Here is a 24135-nt window from a genome sequence, read left to right as displayed (position 1 = left end):
TTACACCTTTTCCAAAAAATTAACTCAAAATGGGTTATAGACCTGGTGGTGAAAGGCAACACTATAAAACTCCTAGAAGATTACATAGGAGAACATCTAGGTGACTTGGGGTTTGGCAAAGACTTTTTAAGATACAAAACCAAAAGCACAATTCATGAAAAAAGTTCGTGTTTGACTTAATTAAAATTAAAAACTTGCTCTGCTGTGAACAATATTATTAATAAAATAAAAAGACAATCAAGGGATCATGAGAAAATCTTTGGAAAAACATTAATTCAAGGACCATTTATCCAAAATGTACAAGTAACTCTTAAAACTTAACAATATGAAAACAACCCAATTAAAAATCATCTAAACAGGTCGAGCGTGGTGGCTCATGCCTGTAATCCTAGCACTCTGGGAGGCAAAGGCGGGCGAATCATTTGAGGTCAGGAGTTGGAGACCAGCCTGAGTAAGAGCGAGACCCTGTCTCTACTAAAAACAGAAATTAGCTGGACAACTAAAATATAAGAAAAAATTAGCCAGGCATGGTGGCACATGCCTGTAGTCCCAGCTACTCAGGAGGCTGAGGCAGGAGGATCTCTTTGAGCCCAGGAGTTTGAAGTTGCTGTGAGCTAGGCTGACGCCATGGCACTCTGTTACAAAAAAAATAAAATAAAAAAATAAATAATCTAAACAGTTTACTAAAGAATATAAACAGATGGAAAATAAGTATATGAAAAGATGCTCACCATCATGTGTCATCCACGAATTGCCAGTGCAAACAATGAGCAACCACCTCACACCTGTTAGAATGGCTAAAATCCCAATCAGTGGCAATGACGAATGCTGGCAAGGATGTGGAGCAACAGGAACTGTCGTACATTGTTGGTAGGAATGCATAATGTACAGCCACCTTGGAGGGATGTTGCAGTTTCTTGCAAAGCTAAGCACAATCTTACTACGTGATCCAATAAGCATGCTCCAGTTGTTTACCCAAATGAGCTGACAACTTACATCCACATAAAAAACCTGCCTGTGAATAGTCATAGCAGCTTTATTCACAATTGCCCAAGCTGGAAAGCACGCAAGATATCCTTCAATCCGTGAGTTTATAAAGAACTGTGCTACATCCATACAATGGAGTATTATTCAGTAATAGAAAGAAAAGAGCTATCAGGACACAGAAGACAGGGACAGCCTTTAAATGTAAGAGAGAGAAGCCAACCTGAAAAGGTTAAGTATCCATGACTACAAATATATGACATTCTGGAGAAAGCAAAACCACATACTCTTTATGGCTACCAGTTCAAGGGTGAGGAGGAATGAATTGCTACAGCAAAGGGCATTTTTAGGGCAGTGAAGCTACTCTGCATGATACTATAATGGAAATAAAGTGTATTTTTAAAATGAGCAAGTGATCTGAACCAGCATTTCTCCAAATATGATGTAAAAATGGCCAATAAGTATGTGAAAAGATGTTCAACATCATATCCATTAGATAAAAGTAAATGAAAACCACAAGTAGATACCACTACACAGGCACTAGGTGGCTGTAATCAAAATCACAGATAATAACATGTGTTGGCATACATATGGGGAAATTGGAATCCTCCTACATGGCTTGTGGGAATGTAAAATTGTGCAGCCATTTGGAAGAAAATTGGCAGTTCCTCAAAAAGTTCTACATAGAGTTATTCTATGTCCCAACAATTCCATTCCTTGATATGTTCCCAAGAGAAATGAAAACATAGTCTGTGTAGAAACTTGTACTTGAATGTTTCTAGCAGTGCTATTCATAGCAGCCAAAACGTATTTAAGGAAATCTCTGTCAAATTATGAGGTGACCACTAAAGTAATGGAACAGAGGCTTCAGTGGCCACACACAGTAACGGATTCTATCTTAACAAAAATAATTTAGCAAAGTATCTAAATAAAAACAATCTTTAACAAGCAGCAGCATTAAACCCTGAGGAGTGAGGAAAATCTGATTTTTAGAGTTTCCACATTCTATTCAAAATACCCAATTTTCCTTACAAAGTTACTAGGTATGCAAAAAATCAATGTATGACCCATTCAGAGGGAAAAAGATTAATAGAAACCCTCCTGAAGAAGCCCAGTCAATGAACTTTCCTGAGAAATACTTTAACCGTCTGAAATATGTGCAAATAAGTAAAGGAAACCATTGACAAAGAACTCAAGGAAGCCAGGAGCTTCATTTCTCAACAAATACAAGTATCAGTGAGAAATAGGGAGTATAAAAAGAAACATAATAGAAACTCTAAAACTGAACAGAACAACTGAAAAAAAAAATTTCATTAGAGGGATTTTGCAACAAATTGGAACAGGCAGAAAAAAAGAGTCAATCAATGATCTTGAAGATAGAACTGTTCTGATAGCAGTTATCTGACATCAACTGGTTCTACAATTCAATTCAATTCGGACACTATGAGTAGCCTGGGATCCCACAAGTTAAAGGGCAATGTCCCCAGTAAGACCGTGCTTACTTCAGATGCCAGCAGCAAGTGGGACCCCAGGCTACTCACAAATGGCCAATAAGCACATGAAAAGATGCTCAACATCACTAGTCCTTAGGGAAATGCAAATTAAAAACACAATGAGATACCACATCATACCTATTATGATGGCCATTAAAAAACAGAAAATGTTAAGTGTTGGTGAAGACATGGAGAAATTAGAAGTCTGTGCACTGCTGGTGGGAATATAAAATGGTGCATCTGCTGTGGGAAACAATTTGTTGGTTTTTCATAAAGTTAAACATAAAACTATTATATGATCCAGCAAATCTACTCCTAGGTTATACCCAAAACAATTGAAAGCAGGGACTCCAACAGATACTTTGATATAAATATTCATGGCAGCATTATTCACAATAGCTTACGTGGAAAAAACCCAAATGTTCATCACAGATGAGTGGGTTTTTTAAAATGTAGTATATCAGGCTGGGCATGGTGGCTCACGCCTGTAATCCTAGCACTCTGGGAGGCCGAGGCAGGTGGAGAGTTTGAGGTCAGAAGTTCGAGACCAGCATGAGCAACAGCGAGACCCTGTCTCTACTAAAATAATAGAAAGAAATTAGCTGCACAACTAAAAAGATGTATATAAGAAATTAGCCAGGCATGGTGGCGCATGTCTGTAGTCCCAGCTACTCGGGAGGCTGAGGCAGGAGGATTGCTTGAGCCCAGGAGTTCGAGGCTGCTGTGAGCTAGGCTGATGCCACGGTACTCTAGCCCAGGCAACAGAGACTCTGTCTCAAAAAAAAAATGTAGTATATCATACAAAGAAATATTATTTAACCATAAAAGTAATGAAATTTTGATACATGCTACAAGATGGGTGTCTCCTGAGAACATTATACTAAGTGAAATAAGCCAAATATAAAAGGACAAATTGTTAGGATGTGAATTTGTATGCAGGTGGAGAAAGATTTTTCAACACACGGGTTAGGATAGTTTTAAAGAAAGAAAATTTATTTTACTCCTCAAAGGGTAAGAAGGAAGGGCACAACATGAACAGAAAGAAGGAAAAGTGTTGGCATTGGGATCATGGATTTGGGGTTTTTATTAGGCGGTAAAGAGAAGGAGAAGCTGGTAATGGCTGTCAGCGGTAGCAGCAGCAGCTGTGGAGCGGGTTGTTCCCCGCTGCCGCCTCCTTTTCCTGGTGAGGCTGGCTCTCCACGCCCGTGGAAATGTGGTTCTGGCCGGCTGAGGCACAGAGCTTGCACCCCTGTTGTCCACTTTTAGGTCTCTTCAAGGCTGTGAAAACGAACTCTTAGAGACACCATAGGTGGTTAATTTAAAGACTAGTTGAATCCCAGGTGTTTAATCAAACAAAAGAAAGGGCACTTGTGCTTTTCTCTTCAAAGGGGCAATTCTGTGTTGTGGATTTATTCCTCTTTTTTGTTTGATAGTTTATCTTTCTTTGTTAGCTAGTTTATTACTAAGGCCATCTTTTCACAAATATTATATGATTCCACTTCTATGAGGTACCTGGAAGAGGAAAATTCACAAAGACAGTAGATTAAAGGTTTCCAGGGGCTCAGGGAGTAGGAGAGGGGAGTTATGGTCCAATGGGTACAGAATCTCTGGATGATGAAAAAGCTCTGGAACTGGAAAGTGGTGAATCATTGCACGATATTGTGAATATACTTAATGCCAATGTATTATATAATTAAAAATGGTTAAATGGTTTATGTATATTTTATGACAATAAAGAAAGATGGAAGACAAAAAAAAGTAATGCAATGTATATACTATTGTTTTCAAAAAAGGAACTGAACAAATGGAAGAAGAAAGCATTCAAACAAATGAAGTCTGACTTTGTAGCAGGGGGAGGGGGAGTCAGCACTGAGAGATAGCCTGGTGATGCATGTTTCTCTTCTTCAGTAGTAAAGAATTTTCTAGACGTTCAGTCAGAAAGTGCAAAATCCCACCAAGGAGAAAAAAAATCAGATTGGTTGTAGTCTTCCTTCTACCTTGGTACATTTATTTCTAGAAGACAATACAGCAATGCCTATAAAGTTCTGAAGGGGGAGGAAATAACTCAAAAGTTTAATACAAACTCATCTGTCCTTCAGATACCAAATAAAAGCCACAGGTAGATAGCCTCACATGTGCAGTGACCCAGCAGATAGGACAACCCTGGCTATTTCAAAGAGAAAAAAACTACTCGCAAAAGAACTGAAGATGTTTTGGAATGTAAATCAAATTATTTCAGAAGTGGACTCTGGTAGAAGCACTGGCAATACAGAAATACAACTTTAAACTATGTGAATTATAATTACAGAACAGAATGTAAATATAATTGAAACTTGACAATGTAAAAATTACATTTTTAAAAATCAGATAGGGATGAAGCCCACTTGGTCGTGGTGGATTATTTTTTTGATAAGTGTCTGGATTCGGTTAGCTAAGATTTTGTTGAAAATTTTTGCATCTATATTCATTAGGGAAATTGGTCTATAGTTTTCTTTTTTTATTGCATCCTTTCCTGGTTTTGGTATCAGAGTAATATTCGCTTCATAAAAGGTGTCGGGGAGGTTTCCGTTCTTCTTGATGTTGTGGAATAGTTTCTGCAGGACAGGTACTAGTTCTTCTTTGTAAGTGTGGTAAAATCCAGGTGTGAAGCCATCTGGACCGGGACTTTTCTTTTTAGGGAGATTTTTAATTGCTGTTTCTATTTCAGCTGTTGAGATTGGTCTGTTCAGGGAATCTATTTCTTCCTGGTTGAGCCTAGGGAGGCTGTGTGTTTCTAGAAATTTGTCCATTTCCTCCACATTTTCCAGTTTGTGTGCATAAAGATTTTTGTAGTATTCATAAATTGTATCTTGTATCTCTTTGGGATCAGTTGTGATATCTCCTTTTTTATTCCTGATGGAGCTTATTAGAGATTTCTCTTTTCTGCTTTTCGTTAGCTTAGCCAATGGGGATTCATCCCAGGGATGCAGGGATGGTTCAACATACGTAAATCTATAAATGCAATTCACCACATAAACAGAAGCAAAAACAAAGACCACATGATTCTTTCAATAGATGCAGAGAAAGCTTTTGACAAAATTCAACACCCTTTCATGATACGAACACTTAAGAAAATAGGCATAGAAGGGACATACCTAAAAATGATACAAGCCATATGTGACAGACCCATAGCCAACATCATACTGAATGGGGAAAAATTGAAATCATTCCCACTTAGAACTGGAACCAGACAAAGCTGCCCACTATCTCCACTTCTGTTTAACATAGTGCTGGAAGTCTTGGATACAGCAATCAGACAGGAAAATGGAATCAAAGGTATCCAAATAGGGGCAGAAGAGATCAAACTTTAACTGTTTCCTGATGATATGATATTGTATCTAGAAAACCCCAAAGATTCAACCAAGAAACTCCTGGAGCTGATCAATGAATTTAGTAAAGTCTCAGGATACAAAATCAATACACAGAAATCAGAGGCATTCATATACGCCAATGACAATCTAATTAAGAACCAAATCAAAGACTCAATTCCCTTCACAATAGCAACAAAGAAATTAAAGTACCTAGGAATATACTTAACCAAGGACGTAAAAGACCTCTACAGGGAGAACTATGAAACACTGAGGAAGGAAATAGCAGAGGATGTAAACAGATGGAAATCCATACCATGCTCGTGGATCGGCAGACTCAATATCATCAAAATGTCTATACTACCCAAACTGATCTACAGATTCAATGCAATACCTATTAAAATCCCATCAGCATTCTTCACAGATATAGAAAAAATAATTTTACGCTTCGTATGGAACCAAAGAAGACCCCGAATATCAAGAGCAATTCTAGGCAACAAATACAAAATGGGAAGCATTAATATGCCAGATATCAAACTATACTACAAAGCTGTAGTAATTAAATCAATATGGTATTGGCACAAAAATAGGAATATGGACCAGTGGAACAGATGTGAGAATCCTGATATAAAACCATCCTCATGTAGCCATCTAATCTTTGACAAAGCAGACAAAAACATACGCTGGGGAAAAGAATGCCTTTTCAATAAATGGTGCTGGGAAAACTGGATAGCCACCTGTAGAAGGCTAAAACAGGACCCACACCTTTCACCTCTCACAAAAACCAACTCACGCTGGATAACAGACTTAAACCTAAGGTATGAAACTATTAGAACTCTAGAGGAAAAAGTTGGAAACACTCTCCTAGACATCGGCCTGGGCAAAGAGTTTATGAAGAAGTCCCCAAAGGCAATCACAGCAGCAACAAAAATAAATAAATGGGACATGATCAAACTACAAAGCTTCTGCACAGCCAAAGAAATAGTCATGAAAGTAAATAGACAACCTACAGAATGGGAGAAAATTTTTGCATCCTATGCATCCGATAAGGGACTGATAACTAGAATATACTTAGAACTCACGAAAATCAGGAAGAAAAAATCAAATAACCCCATTAAAAAGTGGGCAAAGGACTTGAACAGAAACTTTTCTAAAGAAGACAGAAAAATGGCCAACAAACATATGAAAAAATGCTCAACATCTCTAATCATCAGGGAAATGCAAATCAAAACCACAATGAGATATCACTTAACCCCAGTGAGAATGGCCTTTATCAAAAAATCTCCAAACAATAAATGCTGGTGTGGTTGCGGAGAGAGAGGAACACTCCTACACTGCTGGTGGGACTGCAAACTAGTTCAACCTCTGTGGAAAGCAATATGGAGATACCTTAAAACGATACAAGTGAATCTACCATTTGATCCAGCAATCCCATTGCTGGGCATCTACCCAAATGATCCAATGACACTCTACAAAAAAGACACCTGCACTCGAATGTTTATAGCAGCACAATTCATAATTGCAAGGCTGTGGAAACAGCCCAAGTGCCCATCAATCCAAGAATGGATTAATAAAATGTGGTATATGTATACCATGGAGTACTATTCAGTTCTAAGAAACAATGGTGATATAGCACATCTTATATTTTCCTGGTTAGAGCTGGAACCCATACTACTAAGTGAAGTATCCCAAGAATGGAAAAACAAGCACCAGATATATTCTCCAGCAAACTGGTATTAACTGAGTAGCACCTAAGTGGACACATAGGTACTACAGTAATAGGGTATTGGGCAGGTGGGATGGGGGAGGGGGCGGGTATATACATACATAATGAGTGAGATGTGCACCATCTGGGGGATGGTCATGATGGAGACTCAGACTTTTGGGGGGAGGGGGGAAATGGGCATTTATTGAAACCTTAAAATCTGTACCCCCATAATATGCCGAAATTAAAAAAAAAAATCAGATAGGGAAAAGGAGGGTGGGATAAAGTTTCCTCAGTTTTCTAATCCACAGATTCTGGGTAAGGTTGAAACCTATTGCATAAACAAGCTTCTATTAATAACTCCTTTCTTAAAATAACTTTTTTTATTTGAGAATATTTTAATAAAATAATATCTCTTGTGAAGAAACTTCACTTGAAATACAGGAATTCAGTTTCACTTTGGTATTTCTTTCATTGAATTTAGGTAAAATAAAATTTAATTGCTTTTTTTTTTGAGACAGAGTCTCACTCTGTTGCCCGGGCTAGAGTGCCGTGGTGTCAGCTTAGCTCACAGCAACCTCAAACTCCTGGGCTCAAGTGATCCTCCTGCCTCAGCCTCCTGAGTAGCTGGGACTACAGGCATGTGCCACCATGCCTGGCTAATTTTCTATATATTTTTGGTTGGCCAATTAATTTCTTTCTATTTTTAGTAGAGACCGAGTCTTGCTCTGGCTCAGGCTGGTTTTGAACTCCTGACCTTGAGCAATCTGCCCACCTTGGCCTCCCAGAGTGCTAGGATTACAGGTGTGAGCCACTGCGCCCAGCCTTAATTGCTTTTATAAAAAGTTATAGATCATCTCAATTTTTAAAAATGTATTAACTTTCTATCCTTCTATGCATAGGTATATATACATATGTATGAGAGATGTCGGAAATGATATCCACCAAATGTCAGCAATAATTACAATTATTTCTGAGTTGGGGGATCAGGAATGATTTTCTCTTTGCTTTGTATAATTCGTACAAATTACTAAAATTTTTAAAACAATGACTACTGTATCATTTTTATAAAACAATTGTATAGTTTTTTTCTTTTTTCTTTTGTTTCTTTTTTCCTTATAATAGAAACTAGGGTCTCACTCAAGCTCAGGCTGGTCTCGAACTCCTGAGCTCAAAGCGATCCTCCTGCCTCTGCCTCCCAGAGTGGTAGGTTTACAGGCCTGAGTCACTGCGCCCAGCCTGTATAGTTTTTTCTTTATGACATAAGGACATGATGTATTCAAAACCTTTTTTTTTTTTTAATTTTTTGAGACAAGTTCTCATTCTGTCACCTCAGCTAGAGTGCAGTGGCATCATCATAGCTCACTGCAGCCTCCAATTCCTGGGCTCAAGTGGTCCTCCTGCCTCAGCCTCCTGAGTAGCTGGGACTGCAGGCACATGCCACCACACCCAGCTAATTTTTTTTTACTTTTTGTAGAAATGGAGTCTCGCTATTGCCCAGGCTGGTCTTGAACTCCTGTTCTCTAATCATCCTCCTGCCTCAGTCTCCCAAAGTGGTAAGTTTACAGGTGTGAGCCACCGTACCCAGCCTGAAACCTTTAAAAGCCAGCAGTTAAAACAGAAATGTATAGTTAGACAAAGATAAAAATTATATCAGATACTTCTGTCTTCTGTGGAGCCTCAACAAAGGGTTCACTCACAACATGATGAGAGCCCTTCACACTTTGAAAGCCAGAGTGCCAGAGAGTTATTACACATTTCCTTTCTTTAAAAGTGAGTATGGCAGAGGTTCTCAAACTTTCTTGCGTCATTGCACCCTTAGTGTTCTAATTAATTTTTCATGGTACCCCAGGCAAAAAAAAATCCTAAATATTTCTGTTTATTAATTAGTTAGATCTAAGAAGCTTAATAATTACTTATGTTCTAACAGCTTAGTAGCTATTTTTAAGAAGGTAATACACATAAATTGAAAGAATATTTTTTATTTCATTCTTAAATAACCACCATGACTAATGGGATGTGTGCATATGTTGGGCACTGCACAACTTCTCAAATACTGAAATCAGATTGGGGACAGCCACCTTCACTATTTTTTTTTTTTAACAGATGTAAACTATTTATTGAATATTTGCCACCAAATATTGTTAAATACATTATCTTGCAGCATATCGCTTTCAAGTTAAAATGTCAGAAACAAACACCAATATTTACAATTCTTTTAAGGAATGTTATATAATGACACATTAAGGTGTAAATTCTTTTGGCTTATAATTCTTAAAAGAATGATAATAGCAAAAGTGATGCAAAATCATCAGTGTGAGATTATGATTAAGCTACATTTTACAAAAATATGGTGTAAGATGGCAATAATCCCATTCAACATCCTGGATTACATCCCTTCAGGAGGGACTGATAATTTATACAGTCAAATTTTAAAATTTACAGATAAAGGCAGTTCAATACTGCCACTGAGAAGTACATCTCTTAACATATACAACTTTCAGGCCACAGTTTTGAAGGTCTGAAGTATTAAGTTGGTTTGATGAATTAGTTGGTTGGCACTTATGAAAACATTTATCGCCTTGCCATCTTTAAAATATGTTTTCAGAGTATCACTGAAACTTTTGGAGTACTTTACAAATTCTTTCTTTTGGTGTTCAAGTGCCCTGCGGTTCTAGTATTGATATTTCTTAAAGACATTATTCACTGTATCAAGAAGTTCTTTTATTGCACTAGCTATATCCTCGATTGCCTGCAGAAACCTCACTCTGTCATTGATCTCATCTGGGATCTTACTAAGAATTTGTGTAAGTGCTCGTGCCTTTTCATTTAGGTCTTGGAATTCTGGCTCTGGTCGTTCAATCATATACTCTTCTACATCATCAGCTGCCATACGAAGAAGGGATTCCGTGAAGTTAATTTCTACACTTTTTTTCTCTAAAATTTTCATAATGATGTCTGTGTGAGACCTGGATTTTCTTTTTCAGCCTTAATGCAAGCGGCTCTCAGAGTCTGAGCTGCAGACAGATTTGCTCGTTCCAGCTCATTAAACACAGGACACATGACTGCATGAAGGGGCATAGAAACCATGGACATGGGCTCAGCTTCATGCTTCATCTCTTCCATTGTCATCCTCATTCAAAAGCCAACTACAGTAGAAAAAGCAGTGCTAAAATGGAGAAGAATCTTCATTCACTGCAGTGTTTCCTCTCTTTTTATTTTTTGTGATAAAAGAATAGGGCACCAAACACACACTGATCGGCAACTGAGGCACTGACTTCACTTCCCACCTTTGGAGCCCTCTTCAACTCCGGATCAATTCACTCCACCTTCACTATTTCACATTAATTATCACAACTTTTTATCACAACAACTTTTGAAAACCCAGTTTTGCAAAGATATGTCATCATCAGAGGGAATATAATATAGCCTAAGACTGAAACTATGAAGTGCCTTCAGCTGGTAGCGTGTATGGTGTTTGACAAATGTTGAGCATCACTCTGTTTCCCTTGAAAATTTAAAATGTCCCTCAACTGTACCCCTGTAATATGGTAAAATTAAAAAAATACAATAAAATAAAATATCCCTCAACATGCCTGTGAATTCGCTGTTGTTCCCTGTGGCACCTGGCCAGAGTTTGGGAACCATGAGTGTGTAGGACCTAGGAATATGGGAAGAAAAGTCTCAAAAGTATACAGCATTATCAGTGGATGCTTCAGGGCGATGCTATTACAGATAGTTTTTACTTTCTATATTTTTTCATATTTACTGAAAAAAATTATAGTGGGTATACATTACTTTTACAATCAAGAAAAGCAAATAAACAATTAGGCAGCCACCAAATTGCCAAAAATTGATAAGTGTTGTCACAGATGTGGAGTAACAGGAACTACTATGCACTGCTAGTGAGAATGGTAACTTGGTTTGGAAACAGTTGTGTATTATCTGGTAAAATGGAAGGTAAAGAAATAAAGCCGGTGATTCACTAATTCCATTACTAGTTACAGACCCTAGAGAAAATCGTGCACCTGTACGCCATGGTGCATGCACAAGAACAGTCACCGCAGTGTTGTCCGTAACGGCCCAGTGGAAACCCCAAGCCCTGGCCTGTGGCAGAACAGGCAGTGTGGTGTGTGCATCCAGCGGGGCAGTACGTAGAAGGGAGATGAATGAATCACAGGCTGGATGTATATAACAACCTGGATGAATTTTACATAAAGCTGAGCTAAAGAGGTAAGGAACAAAACAATGCCTTCATTTAGAAAAGAATAAATAACATGCAAAACCAAAACAGATTGTTTATGGATGCATTCACAGGTGACAAAACTAAAAAAAGAAAAGGCACGAAGGTGTGAAGCGGGTTGATGCAGCCACACTTGCTACTGTCTGAGGAACAGGGGAGGAAATGATGGGTGATGGCATCCAGTCACCTTCAACTTGGCAAGGTCACGTGGTTATGGGAGTCTGCGGAAGTTACCCATTTTCTATGGAGGGTAGGAAGCAGCGCCGTCAGCTGCGGTAAGATTAGGAAGGAGGGCTGGAGGAGGTTTGAAGAGAGAGGAGACGGTGTGAGACAGCTCTCCGTGGACAGTGGAGAGGGAGTGTGAGCGGACTGAGAAGTTTACTATGTGATTACCAGGCAGGAGTAAAGGCCCACGTGAGCTATCAAGTCATGAATGTAAAATCAATATAATCAACAGAGGTGCTTTCTCCTGGATGCAGACAAACTTACTCATATAAACAATCACCACAGAAATAAGGTTTTATACTCTGGTTAAAAAAAAAAAAAAAACATCACTTGGGCATGATGGTGCACGACTGTAATTCCAGCTACTGGGGAGGCTGAGGCAGGAGGGTGGCTGAACCCAGGAGTTCGAGTCTGCAGTACTGTGATCAATACATTGCCCTCCAGCCTGGGCAACACAGCGAGACCCTGTCTCTAAAAAAAATTAAAAGTAAATAAATAAACTCTATGTGAAAAATCAAACATTCACCAATGAGGCTTCCTTCCCATCACCAAACATCACCCTACCTTTAGCCCAATTACCCATAGGAAACTTATTAGTTTCTTCTGTAGCTTTCCAGTATTTCTTTAAGCAAAAACAAAGAAATACAAATATTTTTACTTCCTCCATCTCTTACACAAATGATAGCATAGTACACATTGTGCATTATCAGCTTGCCTTTTTCATTTAACAACATATCCTAGAGATACTTCCATATCAATGCAACAAAAGCCTTCCTGTTTTATTTTTATTTCATTGCCACATGGTGTTCCACTGTGTGTCTGTACCAGAGTGTATTTAACCAGTTCCTTATAGATAAACACTTAGATTATTTCTAATTGTTTGTGTTTATAAACAGTGCTGATATCATATATCTATGTATTTACTGTCTTCCTCATTATAATGGCCCTTGAGAACAAGAGGTTGTCCAAAGCCCAGAACAGCCTGACATCTAGTAAGTACTCAATAAACATTTCTTGTATAAATTAATGGATGAATAACACACCTTCAAATACTCTAAGTGCCCTTACACTACCTGCTTTTCTGGTTTTCTGCGTTGCTTGTAGTTCAAGTCTTATTAGAGGATTTAAGAAGATCCCCTTGATGAAGCAAGGAATAGACAAATCTGACAAACTCCTTCACCCCCTCAGCAGTAGGGCCACAATGAATAATACTGTACATACTTCATTTCATATAGAGGTGGTTCGTATGGGAGCAGATACCTCTTTAAAGATGTCTTCTCATAAGAGGCCTTGCTAGGTCAAACTGAATTTGTAATTTCGATGGATTATTGTCAAATTACTCTCCAGATGGATTATGCCATTTCACACTCCAGCAGCAACGTTGCTGTTGTCTTCTTTAAGAAATCACCGCAGTTACAGCCTGAGTGCTAGGACTGGAAATGGCAGGACGACAGCACAGCAAGCTCACGGGAACTCTGCAAATACGAGGAGGCCTCTCGCATCCCTACTCTTCACCTGACCAATGCAGTAAGACAGATCAAAACACAAGCTGCAATTGTTGGAAAGCAATAGACAAAAGGACCATGATTTGTATATGATAAGATCACCTACCTAGAACATGAAGAAAAGCTGAAAAATCATTAGAACCAATTAGAGGTCTCAGAAAACTTGTTAGCTACGAAGCCTACTTTCAAAACCCAATAGTTTGGGCCAGGCGCGGTGGCTCACGCCTGTAATCCTAGCACTCTGGGAGGCTGAGGTGGGAGGATCGCTCAGGAGTTCGTAGACCAGCCTGAGCAAGAGCAAGACTCTGTCTCTATTAAAAATAGAAAGAAATGAATTGGCCACCTAAAAATATATATAGGAAAAATTAGCTGGATATGGTGGCACATGCCTGTAGTCCCAGCTACTCGGGGGCGGAGGCAGAAGGATCACTTGAGCCCAGGAGTTGGAGGTTGCTGTGAGCTAGGCTGACGCCATGGCACTCTAGCCCAGGCAACAGAGTGAGACTCTGTCTTAAAAAAATAATAATTTTAAAAAATAGCTTTCCTATATATCATCAATTACCTGTTAGAAATTTTGATCAAAAGAAAAGATCATTGTCACAATAGTGAAAACAAACAAACCAATAGAAAAATCCGAACACCTGTGCATTCGCCTAGCAAGAAGCAGGCGGAATCCAAGCAGAGACACGTGCTGTTGCTGATCAGCTAGCTCTTCTCGTGGGCGGGGGTGCCGGCTGCTCTGCCTGGCCTTGGTTCCTCCTCTGGTTTCTTTGATCCTGGGCCAGATGTGTTCGTTCAGCTCTGATGGAGGCCTCGGTCTCTGCAGGGTATCATACCTCTGTCCCCAAGGCCAAAGGTAACAGGAACCGACATGAGTTTCGGTCTGCCTCACGGGGTCCCAGCTTGTGCCTGGGGTTTCCACCCGCCTTTGATCCCCACCACTTCATATCTGCCCTCGCCTCCTGGCGGCCTGCCTTGTGGACTTCAAGCTCTGGGTACACAACAACAGCTGTGCAGAGGCTGCTTGCCCAGCCCCCACAGCCGTGCCAGCCAGTTCTGCGACAAATGCACACGGCCATGCCTGCGCATATCTCCTGCGGTTCTGAGTCTCTGCTTGAACACTAGCTGACACAGGACATTTCAAAGATCAAGCATGAACACTACAAATTATACTACGCTGACAGAAGTGTGCTCTCAGGAAATAGGTCACTGTTGATCAGTAGAGCCAGAAAAAACAATATTTCTCGAAAATTACTGAAAATTTTCCTAAGTTAATATTAGTTACTGTTCTCAAACTATAAATGTCAATATTTTAAGTTTCATAGTCTAAGTAGAATTACCTGAAATATTAACTCAACTTCCTCTCACCTAATTTCCTATTTTATCTCAGATAGTACAGTCAGTAAGCCAACAGTGGGTGAAATTCACCATAGCACCCACAATTAGGCATTTGAACATGGAATCTTTATTTTTTATTTTTTTGAGACAGAGTCTCACTCTGTTGCCTGGGCTAATAATGCTGTGGCGTCAGCCTGGCTCAAGCAACCTCCAACTCCTGAGCTCAAGCGATCCTCCCACCTCAGCCTCCCGGAGTGCTGGGATTAAAGGCGTGAGCCACCGTGCCTGGCCATTGAGTGTGGAATCTGATTCAAAATATTGACTCAGTCAGTTATCAGCTCTCCGTCTTTGAACATGGTCCTTAAGTTGCTCGATTTGCTCAATTGTAAAATGTGGGCAATATACTGCCCATCTCACAGTATTGAAGGGACTATTATGTGAAATGATCTATGTACAGCTCTTTAGCAAAACACCACATAACAAAAATGAATGTTAGCAATTATTATTTTGGTCATCCTTATTCATTAAAAATGTATTTTTAAGTGGGAAAAGGTTTGAAATCTGAAGTATCTAATCATCTCTTCCTTTATACTTTCTATGTTTCTTTGGTTTTAAGAGACAATATTTTCAGATTGCCAACTCCTTAATATTATAATAATTATAGCTAATATATATAATGCTTATGGTGTGTCAGGCAAGGCTCTAAGAGCTTTACATAAACTCAGTATTTTAATCATCGCAACTACTGTATGATATGGACACTATTGTTATCTCCATTGCAGAGTTGAAGTGTCTGAGGCATAGAGATAGTAAATAACTTGACCAGGGTGCCCAGGTAGCTCTAGAGTTCTTGGCAAATCCCTGGTCCCTGCCATTCACCCTACCCCATACACCCTCAGAGGCAAAGTCATTGAGTCTTACACAGTATCTACATATCAAAATTTAATTATTCTTTCCCTAACTCTGAATACTTGCTAAATTCTATCAAATTCTTGATTCCTATCTTGCTAACTTCATGACATTATACATTTTTACTAATTGGTTAAAGAAATTGACCTACTGTGTGCTAGGCATATGGGTGAATAGGAGGAGAGAGGGATAGGTTAAAAAGATAAAAAATGGTAAAGAGATAAATTATGTTCTTTCTGCTCAAGGAGCTTACACTTATTGGCTTACGTTTAACATGATTCATTTATTTTTTGTATTTGCTTTGCTTAGAGCACATGATTAGCACGAACCTCAGGAAGGAATGCACGATGTCTGCGGTAACCAACATATAACTGGGGCAAAATAGGCAAAATGCACAATCACACTCCCTAGAGCTTAGTCAGGTATTTGTACATGTGAGTAACCCTAACTGTGCAGTTTTGTAGACGGGCAAAGAGTAGATTCTGTCAGGGTGGAAGCACATCCATCAACCCCGACAGTAGTCTGCGGTCCAGCGGCCCCGTCCCTCCCAGTTCCATCTGGACTCCATCCCTACATACTCACCTCAAGGAAATGAAAGATCATGTCTGTGAAATGGTCTCTACATGAACGTTCCTAGAAGCTTTATTTGTGACGTCCACCAACAGGTAAATTAATAAGCAGACTGTGGTGTGTCCATACAGTGCAACACTACACAGCAGTACAAAGGAATGTACTGTTGAGACATGCAACATAGATAAATCTCAAAATAATTATGCTGAATAAAAGAAGCCAGATGACAAAAAATATATACTGTATAATTCCATTCATATAAAATTCCAGAAATTGTAAGTGAACCAGTAGGGAGATAAAGCAGATCAATGTTGGGGTGAGGCCAGGAAGGGAAAAATTACAAAGGGGTCTAAAAGAAGTGATGGATATGTTCATGATCTTGATTGTGGTGATGGTATTATGGGTGTGCACATAGACCAAAACTTACAAAATTGTATACTTTAAATATGTGCAGTTTTATAATATACCTCAATAAAGCAATTTTAAAAATCCAAGAGAAAACAAGAATCAAAATTTTACCAATGCAAAAGAAAATTTGAATACATGGAAAGCCCATTTAATACCAGATGGGAAGAGGTGATTTTTTTTTTTTTTTTGAGACGGAGTCTTACTCTGGTTGCCCTGGCTAGAGTGAGTGCCGTGGCATCAGCCTAGCTCACAGCAACCTCCAACTCCTGGGCTCAAGCAATCCTTCTGCCTCAACCTCTCAAGTAGCTGAGACAACAGGCATGCACCATCATGCCCAGCTAATTTTTTCTATGTGTATTTTTAGTTGTCCAATTACTTTCTTTCTATTTTTAGTAGAGATTGGGTCTCACTCTTGCTCAGGCTGGTTTCAAACTCCTGACCTTGAGATATCCTCTCGCCTTGGCTTCCCAGAGTGCTAGAATTACAGGCATGAGCTACTACCCCTGGCCTGGAGTCAATATTTATTTATTTTATTTTATTTTATTTTTAGATATTTGAAATATAACTTTATTCTGATTCTAAACAAAAAGGAATGGGAAGGACAGTTAACAAACAGGATTTCACCACTAAATATCGGGATGTGACTGTAACAGTCTTATATTTGACACTCGAGGAATCAACTGCATTCCAAAACAGCTAAATATGCAGGTCTAAACAATTAAGGAACTTTTTAAAACTGCCATTCATCTCCTTCAGCATCGCACAGATGAAGCACATGTCCCATTTAGCTAGATAATAAAGTGGCCCACACGCTGCACCGCTGACATCACAGGACAGCCTATAAAACCAGACTTCTGACGCGGGCTCCAGCTTCGTCTCACAGGTCATCCCCTCATCCGCGAGAGCGGTGGTCTGGGCCACCTCTACGTCGTGCTCATGCTGCGCCGCCAAGGCCGGGCCCATGACAACCTCTGGTGGGGCAAGAGCAGGCATGGCAACGAACTCCAAGTTAGGGTCTCAATGAGCTTTCCAGCAAGCCAGAGGAAGGGCTTTTCAAAGTTATAGTTACTTTTGGCAGAAATGTCGTAGTACCGAAGATTCTTCTTTCGGTGGAAGGCAAATGATTTTGCCTTCACTTACTTCCTGTCCTTCATATCCACTTTGTTGCCACACAACACAATGGGGATGTTTTCACATACTCGTACCAGATCTCGATGCCAGTTCGGCACATTCTTGTAAGTAACTCTTGATGTTCCATCAAGCATTACAATGGCACACTGGGCTTGGATGTAGTAGCCGTCTCTCAGCCCCCCGAACTTCTCCTGGCCAGCTGTGTCCCACACGTTGAACTTGATGGGTCCTCCGTTGGAGTGGAACACGAGGGGGTGGACCTCGACTCCTCAGGTGGCTACATACTTCTTCTCACATTCACTGGTCAAGTGACGTTTCACGAATGTAGTTTTCCCGGTACCACCGTCGCCAACCAACACAAGCTTGAACTGGACCTGCGGCTCTCCCTGAGCAGCCATTGCGGCTTTCCTTCCAGAAGCGTCTCCATGCCCGTCCGACTGAGGTGGAGTCAATATTTTAAACATGCCAGTTCTACTACCCAAAGTGATGTACAGATTCAATGCAATCCTGTCAAAATACCAATGACATTCTTCACAGAAATAGAAAAAAAAATTCTAAAATTCATATGGAACCACACAAGATCCCAAACAGCCAAAGCAATCCTGAGGAAAAAAAGCAAAAATGGAGGTATCACTCTACCAGACTTCAAAATATACTACAAAGGTATAGTAACCAAAACAGCATGGTACGGGCATAAAAATAGACACATAATCCAATGGAACAGAATAGAGGGCCCAGAAATAAATCCTTATATTTACAGCCAACTACTTTTCAACAAAGGTGTCAAAAACATTCATTGGGGAAGGAAACAGTCTCTTCAATAAATAGTGCTGAGAAAACTGGATATCCACATGCAGAAAAATGAAACTAGACCATCTCTCACCATGTACAAATCAACTCAAAACGGATTAAAGACTTAAATGTAAGACCCAAAACTATGCAACTACTAGAAGAACACATAGGGGAAATGCTTCAGAACAAAGATTTTATGGGAAAGTCCTCAAAAGCAAAGGCAATAAGAACAAAACAAACAAATGAGATTATATCACATTAAAAAGCTCCTGCACAAAAAAAGAAACTAATCAACAAAGTGAAGTGACAATCTGCAGAATAGGAGAAAACATCTACAAATTATATATCTGATAAGGAATTAATATCCAGAATATACAAAGAACTCAGAGAACTCAACAACAAAGAACCAAATAATCCAATTTTAAAATGGGCAAATGAGCTGAATAGACATCTCACAAAAGAAGATATACAAATGGCTAACAGATATGCCCAACATCACTAATTATCAGGAAAATGCAAATCAAAACCACAATGAGATATCATCTCACCCCAGTTAAAATGGCTATTATCAAAAAGACAAGAATAACAAATGCTGGAAAGGATGTGGAGAGAAGGAATTATTATACACTATTGGTGGGAATGTAAATTCATGCAATCATTATGGAAAACAGTATGGAGGTTCCTCAAAAAAAACTATTAATAAAAATAGAACTACTATATGATCCAACATTCTCATTGCTGGGTATATATTCAAAAGAAAGGAAATCAGTATATTGAAGAGATATCTGTACTCCCATATTTATTGCAACATTTCACAATAGTTACAATATAGAATCACCCTAGGTGTCCATCAATGGGAATAAAGAAAATGTGATGTATATATATATATATATATATATATATATATATATATATAGTGGAATATTATTCAGCCATAAAAAAGAATGAAATCCTGTCATTTGCAGCAACATTGATGAGCCTGGAGGACATTATGTTAAATGAAATAAGCCAGGCACAGAAAGACAAATTTCACATGTTCTTACTCATATACGAGCTAAAAAAGTTGATCTCATGGATGTAGACAGTAGAATAGTGGTTACTAGAGGCTTAAAAAGGGTAGGGTGGATGAGGAGAGGTTAGTTATGGGTATAAAAATAAAGTTAGAAGGAATAAATTCTAGTGTTTAGCTAGCACGGTAGGGTGAATATAGTTAACATTAATTTATTGTATATTTCAAAATAGCTAGAAAAGAAGTTTGGAATGTTCTCAACACAAAGAAATGATAAATTTTTGTGGGATGATATCCTGATCACCCTGATTTGATCATTACATATTGTATGCATATATCAAAATGTCACATGTACCCCATAAATAGTAGAATGTATCCAAAAAAAAAGGTTTAAAAAAAGAAAATGGCAGTTCCTTCACAACTTAATCTACATATTCAATTAAATCATAATCAAAACCCCATACTCATGTTGACTAGTCACTTTTTTGTGGGATATGTGTTAACTGCCTTCTTGGCCCCTGTACCTTGGCCTTTGTATATCGCTTGCTTGTTTGCCACTTAGCCTGACTGAAGCCATGACAGGCTTCTGCAGAGTAAAGAAAAAAAAAAACAAGACCCCAGGGGAGAAACTGCAAGGCACTAACTGATAAGGTACTGGAAAGTCCCTGGGACCTGACCAACCAATCAGGACACACGGCCAGCATGATCAGCGCGTGGACAGCTGGAGTGGGACGTGTGGGTGCCGGGTGGGCTCCGGATACCTCTTGTAACCAGTCACCTGAGCTGCACAGCAACTAAAAGTATAAGACCTGTGCTGAAACCTTGCCGAGGGTCCTTGTCTGAAGAGACCACCGAGCTGGTGCTCCGGGACCTGGGCCCTAGCTCGAGCTAGCCCCAATAAACTCCCTATTGCAACCTAAATTATTGTGTGACTGGCCCTCTCTTCTGGGGTATTGGGATCTGGACATAACATTTTAAAGTCATTTGGAAGTAAAAATATTCAAAAATAAAAATGAGAAATTTTAAAAAGAAAAATAAGGTAGAGAGGGCTTGCTCTACCAGATGTCAAAAGATGTTACAGATAGAAGTGAGAGTGGCAGGTGGGAGAGGTGGTACTAGTAAAAATGGCAGAGAAAAAACCACTGAAAGTTTTTATCTCCGTAAGAGCAAAGAAAAACCAATATGTACTGTACGAATCAACTGTTTCAGAACTCTGGAAATCAGCCAAAAGCTGGGTAACAATCCAGGGAGCAGTTTGTCAAGAAAAAAGGCTAAATCTCAGTAAGAGCAGCAGACTTGTGTGATGTTTTAACTTACTCCACAATCCGCAGCTACTAGGAGCTTTAAAAAATAACAGTATAAAGACTTCTTCTTTCCCAGTGTGGATGCCTTTTATTTTATATTTTATTTTATTTTTTTAAGGTTTGTCAAGTGAAGCAGTGTGAGTGGAGAGCCTTTTATTTCTTTACCTTGTCTAATTGCTCTGGCTATGTGATGGTTAATTTTGTGTGTCAACTTGGCCAGGCCATAGTATCCAATTTGGGTCAAACACCAGGCTAGATGTTCTAAAGTATTTTTTTTTTAGATGTGATTAACATTTAAATCAGTAGACTTTGAGTAAAACAGATTACCCTCCACAAGGTGGGTGAGCCTCATCTAATCATCTGAAGGCATTAAGAGAAAAGACTGAGAACCCTGGATGCAGGAGGAATTCTGTCTCCAGACTCAAGGCTGCAATGTCAGCTCTTCACTCTTTCTCTAGCCTGCTGGCCTGTCCAGCAAATTTTGGACTTGCCAGTCCCCACAATCATGTGAGGCAATTCCTTAAAATAAATCTCTTGATAAAGAGAGAAAGAAAGAGAGAGAGATCTCTACAGAGATATTTATTTATATCTCAATAGAACTGTTGCCCTGGACAACACTGACTTATATAGGCTAAACTTTCCAGTACAATGTTGAACAGAATTAGCAAGATAGGCATCCTTTTCTTTTTCTTCTTGAGACAGAGTCTCACTCTGTTGCCCAGGGTAGAGTGCTGCAGCATCAGCCTCGCTCACAGCAACCTCAAACTCCTGGGCTCAAGAGATCCTCTTGCCTCAGCCTCCCAAATAGCTGGGACTACAGGTGAGCACCACCATGCCCTGACTAATTTTTTCTATTTTTAAGTAGTTCCTGCCTAATTATTTTTATTTTTAGTAGAGACAGGGTCTCACTCTTGCTCAGGCTGGCCTGGAATTCCTGACCTCAAGCGATCCTCCTACCTCGGCCTCCCAGGGTGCTAGGATTACAGGCATGAGCCACCTCACCCAGCAAAGTAGGTATCTATTTCTTATTTCTTAGGGTGAAATCTTTTAGTCTTTTGAGTATGCTATTATCTTTGGATTTTTCTTGTTTTGTTTTTTTTAGAGATAACTTTATCCTCAAAACCTTTGGGTTTTATGAAGTAGAGGAAGTTGCCTTTAATTCCTAGTTTGTTGACTGTTTTTACCATAAAGTGTGTTGACTTTTGTCAAATGCATTTTCTACATCAGTCGAGATGATTGTGTCTTCCCTCTACATTCTATTAATGTAGTGTATCATACTAATTGATTTTTGTATTTGAATCACTCTTGCATTTCTGGGATAATGCTTGGTAATGGTGTATATCCTGCCAACATGGCCCTAGATTGGGTTTTCTAGCATTTTGTTGATGATTTCCTTGTAAATATTCATAGGGGATATTGGTCTATGGGTGCTATGGTTCGAATATCTGTCCCCTCTAAAAGTTATGTTGAAATTTAATCCCCAGTGTGGCAGTATTAGAGATGGGCTTTTTAAAGGTGATTGAGTCACGAGGGCTCTGCCTTTATGAATGGATTAACCTATTCATGGATCAATAGATTAATGGGTTAACAGATGAATGGGGTGCCATTGGAGTGGGACTGGTGACTTTATAAGATGAGAAAGAGAAACCTGAGCTAGCACGCTCAGGTCCCCCATGTGATGCCTTGTGCTGCCTCAGGACTTGACAGAGTCCCCACCAGCAAGAACGCTCTCACCCGATGTGCCCCTCAACCCTGGGCTCCCCAGACTCCAGAACTGTTAGAAATAAATTTTGTTTTTTATAAATTACCCAGTTTCATGTATTCCATCATAAGCAACAGAAAACAGATTAAGACGACAGTTTTCTTGTGATATCTTTGTCTGGCTTTGTTGTGAGGGAATGTTGGTCCCATAAAATGAATTAGAAAAGGTATCATCTCTTCTTTGCTTTTTGAGGACTCTGAGAAGAAATTAACTCTTCTTGAAATGTTTGGTAGATTCATCACTGAAGTCACCTGGTCCTGTTCTTTTTTTGAATGGGAGGTTTTTATTTTGGTTTGTTTTGTTTTAAATTACTGATTCAAACTCTTTCACTGTTATAGGATTTCCTATTTTCTTCTTGAGTCATTTTTGATAGAGTGAGTGTTGCTAGGAATTTTCCCATTCCCTCCAGTTATCTAATTTGTTGGCATTCAATTGTTCATAGAACTCTCTTACAATAGTTGTTAAAAAAATATCTATAAGGCCAATAGCAATGTCTCCACTTTCGTATCTGACTTTATTAATTTGTCTTCTCTTTTTTTTCTTAGTCTAGCTAAAAGTTTGTCAATTTTCTTGATCTTTTTAAAGACCAATTTTTTATTTTGTTCTATTGTTTTTCTATTCTCTATTTGCTTATCTTCTCTTTAATCATTACTACTTCTTTTCTTTTGGCTTTGGGTTGAGTTTGCTCTTTTTTTCTCATTTCTTAAGGTGAAAACTGACATTGTTGATTTGAAATCTTTCTTCCTTTAATATAGGCATTTACAGCTATAAATTTCCCTCTGAGATCTGCTTTCACTGCATCCCATACATTTTAGTATGTTTTTGTTTTATTCATTTTGAACTCTTTTCTAATATCCTTTAGGATTACTTCTTTGACCCATTGGTTGTGTAACAGTGTGTTGTTAATTTCTGCAAATTTGTAAATTTTCCAGTTTTCCTTCCATTATTGATTTCTAATTACATTTCATTGTAGTTGGAGAAGATATTTTGTATTATTTCAACCTTTTAACATTCATGAAGAATTACTAGCAAGGCACAATAGCTCCAGGAATTTTTTGTGGATTATTTGGGACTTTGTACCTTGATAATCATGTTATCTCTGAACAAAGGTAGCTTGCTTTCTTTTCTACTTCTCTCCTTCCTTCTCTTCTTCCTACCTTCCTTCTTTACACCATGCCCAGCTAATTTTTTCTATATGTTTTCAGTTGTCTACCTAATTTCTTTCTAGTTTTTTTTTGTTTTTTTTTTTTTTTTTTTTTGAGACAGAGTCTTACTCTGTTGCCCAGGCTACAGTGCTGTAGCATCAGCCTAGCTCACAACAACCTCAAACTCCTGGGCTCAAGTGACTACAGGCATCCACTACCATACCCGGCCAATTTTTTCTATATATTTTCAGTTGTCCAATTAATT

At 38.9% G+C, this 24135-nt stretch overlaps 1 protein-coding gene and 2 pseudogenes across 1 annotated transcript in view; 1 reads left to right on the top strand and 2 right to left on the bottom strand.

The window, feature by feature from the left end:
- The window catches only part of LOC105862011 (aldehyde dehydrogenase, dimeric NADP-preferring), a 200407-nt gene that overhangs the window by 97640 nt on the left and 78632 nt on the right, over nucleotides 1-24135 (top strand). The gene's annotated exons all lie outside the window — the stretch shown is intronic.
- On the bottom strand, nucleotides 9619-10857 carry LOC105861997 (programmed cell death protein 10 pseudogene; annotated as a pseudogene).
- Nucleotides 17424-18256, bottom strand: LOC105861930 (GTP-binding nuclear protein Ran-like; annotated as a pseudogene).

The sequence above is a fragment of the Microcebus murinus genome, chromosome 18 (assembly GCF_040939455.1).
Source record: "Microcebus murinus isolate Inina chromosome 18, M.murinus_Inina_mat1.0, whole genome shotgun sequence".
NCBI lineage: Eukaryota > Metazoa > Chordata > Mammalia > Primates > Cheirogaleidae > Microcebus > Microcebus murinus.
The sequence above is the reverse complement of the archived record's forward strand: the minus strand, read 5'-3'. Positions and strand labels throughout refer to the sequence as shown.